This window comes from Embiotoca jacksoni, unplaced genomic scaffold (assembly GCF_022577435.1).
Source record: "Embiotoca jacksoni isolate LCO1_2020_lvr unplaced genomic scaffold, fEmbJac1.0.p SCAF_28, whole genome shotgun sequence".
Taxonomy (NCBI): domain Eukaryota; kingdom Metazoa; phylum Chordata; class Actinopteri; family Embiotocidae; genus Embiotoca; species Embiotoca jacksoni.
This window is the reverse complement of record NW_027185379.1, coordinates 5,783,276-5,789,924: the sequence shown is the minus strand read 5'-3', so window position 1 is coordinate 5,789,924 and position 6,649 is coordinate 5,783,276.

Below are 6,649 nucleotides of genomic sequence, written 5' to 3'. Positions count from 1 at the left end.
ACAAAAGAGCAACACGAAACTTCAAAGTTATTTTGATATTGGAAACCATACCGGAATAGTAATTTCAGTGACGCGCTGAACCTTTGATGTTATTTCTTTTTTCTTTCCCTCTTTCAATGTAATGAGTATGTGAAAAAAAAATTCAGCCCCGTTCAAAATGCCCCTGTGGTGCTGATTTCTTCTCTGACAGCTACAAGACAACCCACCACCACCACCACCTTTTCTAAAACACTTGGAAATCAAAAGGCAGCGTGCCGGTAGCTCTGTGGTAGGGTGAGCAAATGGCTCAGCTGTGCTAAATCTAATGGTGTTATAATTACATTAACATGCTGCCTCTTTAAACACAAATGCATTTAGAATTTTGTGGAGGAGACACGGTGTATATCAGTGCGTATATGCAATAATCATCCCAGGATACTGCACAATCAGCAAAAATAGCTTCCATAGAGGATATTTAAAGAGCAGCTTAAGGGCAGAGCAGAGGATGGACAGACTGACACGGATATTTAATGACAAACAAATTGACAAAGCAGATGTGCTGACAGAAATTTTCCTTGTTTTTACTGGCACACAGAAGTAATAAATTACTACCAGCATAAGGTAAGCTGTTTACCATCAACCATCAGAAGAAGAAGAAGAAGAAGAAGAAGAAGAAAGAAAGAAAGAAAGAAGGAAGAAGAAAGAAAGAAGGAAGAAGAAAGAAGGAAGAAGAAGTTACTACGAAGCTCCAGGAAAACAACACAGATGGCACTGAGATTAGATGCTTCGATAGAAACAATATAAACATGCAAAGACAACGACAACTGTCTCCTTCAAGGAAATAAAGGAGGAGGAGGAGGAGGAGGAGGAGGACGAATGGCGCGAAAGCAGCTTCAGTTTTCTTCAGTGTAATTATAGGCTCAGACACTGGACCAATCAGCAACTAGTTTCGGATGTCAAGTGCGATGACGCTGACGCATTTTTTCTAAATGTGTTGCAGCAGAGGTAGAGTTTTAGGGCCTATAGCGGTCACTGCTGATCAGCTAAAGGCAGAAATTTAATGAGGGCTACTCCAGTAGGATTCAACGACTGGAAAGATTTCCCTACAGAGAACAGCCCGACTCATATGTTCACACCATAGAGTAGACTGTATATAAAAGTGGACATAGCTTCCGTGTTAAGTGCCTTAGGCTGCAATACCACCGAGGGCCACTAGAAGTTAGCTCCAAAAAGCCTCCGGCTCCATTGACGCCCATTCAACTGGTCTCATTAAATTCTCAGTCAAAACATTTCTCCATGAGTTATCTCAGTTTGACTAGCTAAAAGTCACTCCTTCTTATTAGCTTTCTGGAGGTCAATCTGAAAATAATCCTGTTATTAATTAGAAAATAAAATTGAAAAGGTTTAGTTTTTGGGGTCGTGTCTGTTTGAGTGACAGGCCTGTGGTGCAGTCAGGTTACGGCTATTGGTGGTGAGGGGCGTAGTATCGCCGGGTTTCCAATCAGATCGAGTCCATTACGGCCGTTCACAAACCAAGAGCGACGCCATCGCTGGATGTTGCTTAGTTTTGGAACATTTTTGCCATAACATTTAAAAAGTTCTTAAATAATTTATGGCAACTGTCCTTGACAAAGCTGCTTAAAATTTCTAGTCGAGCTGGTACCACGGTGCCATCTTGTTTTACAGTGACGTGGGCTATAAAAGTCTGTTGAGTGACCAACTGAAAACTCGTATTTCTTCAGACAAATTAAACTTTATCGTAAAGATGTTTTGTTGCCAACACACAATCTCCCAGGACCAAGAAAAAGTTGTAGAAAAGAAGTGAATGAACAAAGAGAAATCCATGTGCAATTTTGTGGAACATTAAAGTCAGACAAAAGTAAATACCTACGTAGTACAACAACAGTGTAGACAGCGTCCTCCACATAGATTCAATTACCACATTCCCAAACCCTATAGACCAGACCACCGTAGGCACTTTGTAAGCGGTCACCTGAACTGTTCAGTGCATAGGACTGTAGATTGTAGTGATTAAAACTGTCATCTTTGAGCTGAAGATATTGCTTCCATGCTTGTCGGGAGAATTTCACAAAGCAGTTCTGTCCTCTGTCTGACATTTTGCTGAGAATAGTTGTGAAGAAGAAACAAAAGCACAAAGCATCATTGAAAGTAAATCAAAGCAAAGTGTGTTTTTCCAGTCCTGACAATGACGAGGAGTCACTGCTGTGAAAATAACAATACAAACTGGCTACATGGCCTTATAATCTAGTGCCTGTGGAGACAAACAGAACTATATATGCACCCAAAATCCAATTAAAGTGGAAACAGAATAAGGGCCCGAGACACGTGTGTAGCTACAGATTCAATCTACACCGCTCAGAAGCAACAATCGATTATTACTTTATTTTGATTGCAACAATTATTGCAGCTCTATGTTTTCCACCTGCCAGACATTTTGACTGTCAGTGCAATTTTCTGCACCCCATTTCAAGACAGACAAGAGATCCTGCCAGGGACACTTATTCTCTCTCTCTCTCTCTCACTCTCCAGCGCAGCTATTGGCGAGGAGAGTCAGACAAACAAAACCAAAAAAACAACAACAACAACAACAACAAAAAAAGCCGTGCTGGTCAAGTTTCCTAAATTAGACCTGGCTGCTTCGACAGTCTTGCAGCTGCCCCTTTTTCCTGCACGTGGGCAAATACCCGTGGCCCAAAAAGGGAACCAAACCCATGAATCTTGAAAGGCACACACACACACTGCTTACTCCCATTTATTACATCGGAATACCCCAGGGGTCCCTCCTCCTGCCCATTTGTCTCCTCGGTGTCAGAGCCACACGGGCTTTCCTGCTCTTGGCACAGCCACAGCCAGCCGAGGCCCACAAGTCCAAACAAGGAGCACCGGCATGAACATTAAACAATCAGCAGACTGGGCAAGGCTGCGGCTAAGGCACCGCTGACTGTCGATGACAACCATTACTCTTAATGATTTGCAGATCTGCGATCCGGCAGTGTGCGAGTGCATCGTCAGTGCCAGAGCACTCCATAATGTTTAACGCTAGACAGGTGTTTAATTTGACTGGACTGGTTCCACAGTCAGGTATCTGCAGTGCCGACCACCAGAACACAGCTTAGGTCTGTACTGACACAGTCGCACCGAATGCAGTGCAGTTAGGATTAACTGCTGCCACTCTCAAAATGACTGAATTTCTGCGTTCAAACTGGGTGGTGTTTACCGCGTACACGAGAAGAGTTCCATATAAACCACGTCGAAACTCGTCAACATTTTCGGTGAGCCTCAAGTTCACGAGTTGCGACGTGCTTGCAGAAACGGCGGAGGCTAAAGATGTCCAATTTTTAAGCGAATATATTGGAATTTTAGTCATTTTTCCATCATATCTTAAATAATGCGTCTGAGAAAAATGTTGCATCTTCGCCCTGTCGTTAAGTCTTCTCATTTCCTGCATTACGTTACCCGCGTGCCGGATTGCTAAATTAATCCATGTAGAGGTTGCTTAGCAGCAGCGTTCTCAAGACTTAAACACTTGAACGACAAGCATACTGTGAGAACGACTTCCCACCTGGTTGCCATGAGTTCCTATTGAATGCAGCATGTTTAAAGCACAAAACAACAAAACAACTAAGACCAGGAACATTTTCTCATGCTGTTAAAAAACTCCTTTTATGAACATCTACACACACACTTGCTAAGACAATATGAGAAACAGTTGGCATTGAGTACAGTTGTCCATAATATTGTATCACACATTACCTGATGAGAACAGCATAAGGCGCGTAGCAGAAGTTACACGATGTCGATATAGCTCACTAATATGAAGCAATTGGCAGACATACCTCATATTTATTATTAGCTATTGTTTAACGCTATGCTTAAATTAAACAGCACATTTTGAAGGGTAAAGAATTTTATTGTTTATTATAGTGTAAAGTATAACATTTCTGACCACATAGCATCTGTTCTTGAAAAGATGGACGCTGCAGGTAAACATGAAAAATCAACACCGAGGAACACAAACCCAAACACAGGTCTGTACTGAGGAGCAGGATTTGCAGTCATCGAAGTAACTCGAGGTTTAATCACGGATTTTCCCAAGGCCGGTTCACTTCCTACCGGGATAGATCGTCATTGGAACCTAACCGTCCCCCCGAACAGATCAAAACGCTAAAAAAAAAGATCCAGAAGAGATCAGTGTACGGAAAGCGAGTTTTCAGAGACCCTGACGTTGTTTATGAGATAAAGATTCCATTTCACTGTGGGATTTTATTCCGATATCATCCTACAACAGAGACTGAATGAAGCACTAAAGCTTTGTACTTGTTTTATGATATGAAAGTCAGCCTGCATACCGCTCTGAATTGTTTTTATATCTATTTCCAAATTGCTCCCCAGTCTGTTTGACACTGCTGGTCATACACGCTATAAGATTTCAATCTTCAATCTTATTTTTGCACCTCTGTAAGCTCATCACGTCTAAGCCAGAGTGGAACAATAATACAATTTTGTAGTATTACAAATATTATTGTTCATACTGTGGAAGTAAGTATTAGTAAGCCCACATATTTTTGACATTCTATTTATATAGCACCTGCCTTTTGGGTTTTCTCCCGATTTGATCGTTCTCTTATTGGTGTTCTTCTACGCAAAGACAACTTCCTTGTATGTGAGAAATGACTTGGTCATGAAAGCAATTCTGAGAAGGAATATTACATACAAGCAACCAACACATTAATTGAATTGAATGTATAGTCAAATGGACATGTGCTCTATTGATGGGCAGTGATATTAGAAGCCATTTAACTCACAGTGCTGCTTTTAGCCTGCATTATCTGTTCGACTTCTTCGACTGGGTCTAAGATTAGTGTGCTCTTCGTCTGTAAAATATGTCGCTCTGCCAGTACATTAGTCCATGTTTGTGATTGGTAATATCATGCAAACATCGCGCATGTTATGCAAATACATCCACAGCTGGCTTGACTTGTCAAGTAAATTATTGCACCGATGTGTTTATCGTGATAATGTTTGTTAGGTTTAGTTAAGCCAGGTAACAAAAAGATATCCTGGGTAAGTTGAACCTGCTTCGTACTACAGGTCTCAGGAGGCATCAACAACTGCAGGTCCTCCAACTTATTGGTAACTGAATTCAGAATTAAATTTATGTCGTTCTTCAGGATATGTAAAGTAAATATTTTCCCGTGCTGAGAGAGGAAAAGTCAAAGCCATAAAGACTTCAATAAAACATGAGCACATCAATGAAGCAATCAATGGTTCACCAGCAGCAACGTCTGCAGTTTACCAATAATACGTACACCGCCTTGTGGAAGTAAAGGCAACAAGCAGGCCGTCTTCATGATAAAAGCACAAAGATGGCCAGCGGTGCCGGCTATAAACACTGAAGCACCATGGAATAACAGTCAGTGTTAAGGGTGCTACCCATGTTCATAAAGTTTATTCATAGGCTGTGTTTTAATGTTGTTTTACATGATGTAAAGGGACATTGAGGGTTTTGAAAAGCTGCTTTAAATAGAATGTATTATTACAACTCTTGCCTTGTATGGTTGAGTTTCTAATCCCTGAATCAGTGAAGTGCTCTCGGGGTTCATACAGCTTTTCAACAGCGAAATTAAAGAAGAATTCCTTCATTCCCACAGCAACCGATGTATCAATAATATATTTTGCCAGATATTAATTTCGGTTGCATGTTTTGATTGTGAATATTTAAAGGGAGGACTCATCTAGCTAATGAGTGAACTATGAATTTTCTTTTTTTAACATTTAATGGTGTCAAAGAACAGAGCCTTTAAAAACCGCCTCCTTTCTGCAGGATGCTGTTCTTTCTCCGGCTCCTCTCGGGAGGCCGTTGTCTATATTTTTGTTGTCATTAAAATGACAGCCAGACAGGTTGCTATTAAAGCGATAACTGAATCCACCCGTTCTCTAGAAGCCGATTAGCTGGTACAACAATAAGCTATATGATGATATTAATATAAATTCATACCTGCTTCATGCAGCCACAGACCTCCTGAAATCTCACTTTGGCAGACCGGGATCAGTTCATCTCGGAGATGAAGTGGTTAATCCCTGAAGAGGACAAGCCAACATTGTTTTAAGAAAATATAACCTTTTAAATTAAAATGACAAATCAGGATTACAAAACACTGCAAACATTTATAAAATAACAATCAGAATAGGCTGAAAGTAAAAACAAAAGTAAAACAGATTTAAACATACGTCACACTGAGCAAAACAATTGAGGATGACTCCAGGCCGTTAAAAAAGAGAAACTCTGGTCATATCACGTAATATTAATTGTAAACATTTTAAAGTTTTCAAGTCCCAATTTGACTTGTTGCTTGTCAAACATAAAATAATAGGAACCATTAAGTGCAATAATACCTTTGATTCGTACCAATTGTTGACATCCACAAAGGTCTCTGGTTGCGTGTTAACTATAAAATAATAATAATTAATTATAAATTCATTACAATCTATTTTCTTATTTAAGTAGAAATGTTATCAGATTAATCAAATTTGAAAGCAGGTGTGAGAACTGAATGATCAAGTGACTTCATTGTAGTTGAGATTTGAGTTGAGAAGTTAGTTTTACGCAAAATGTAAATGAGGGCAAAAAGAAAATAACTGACTAGGC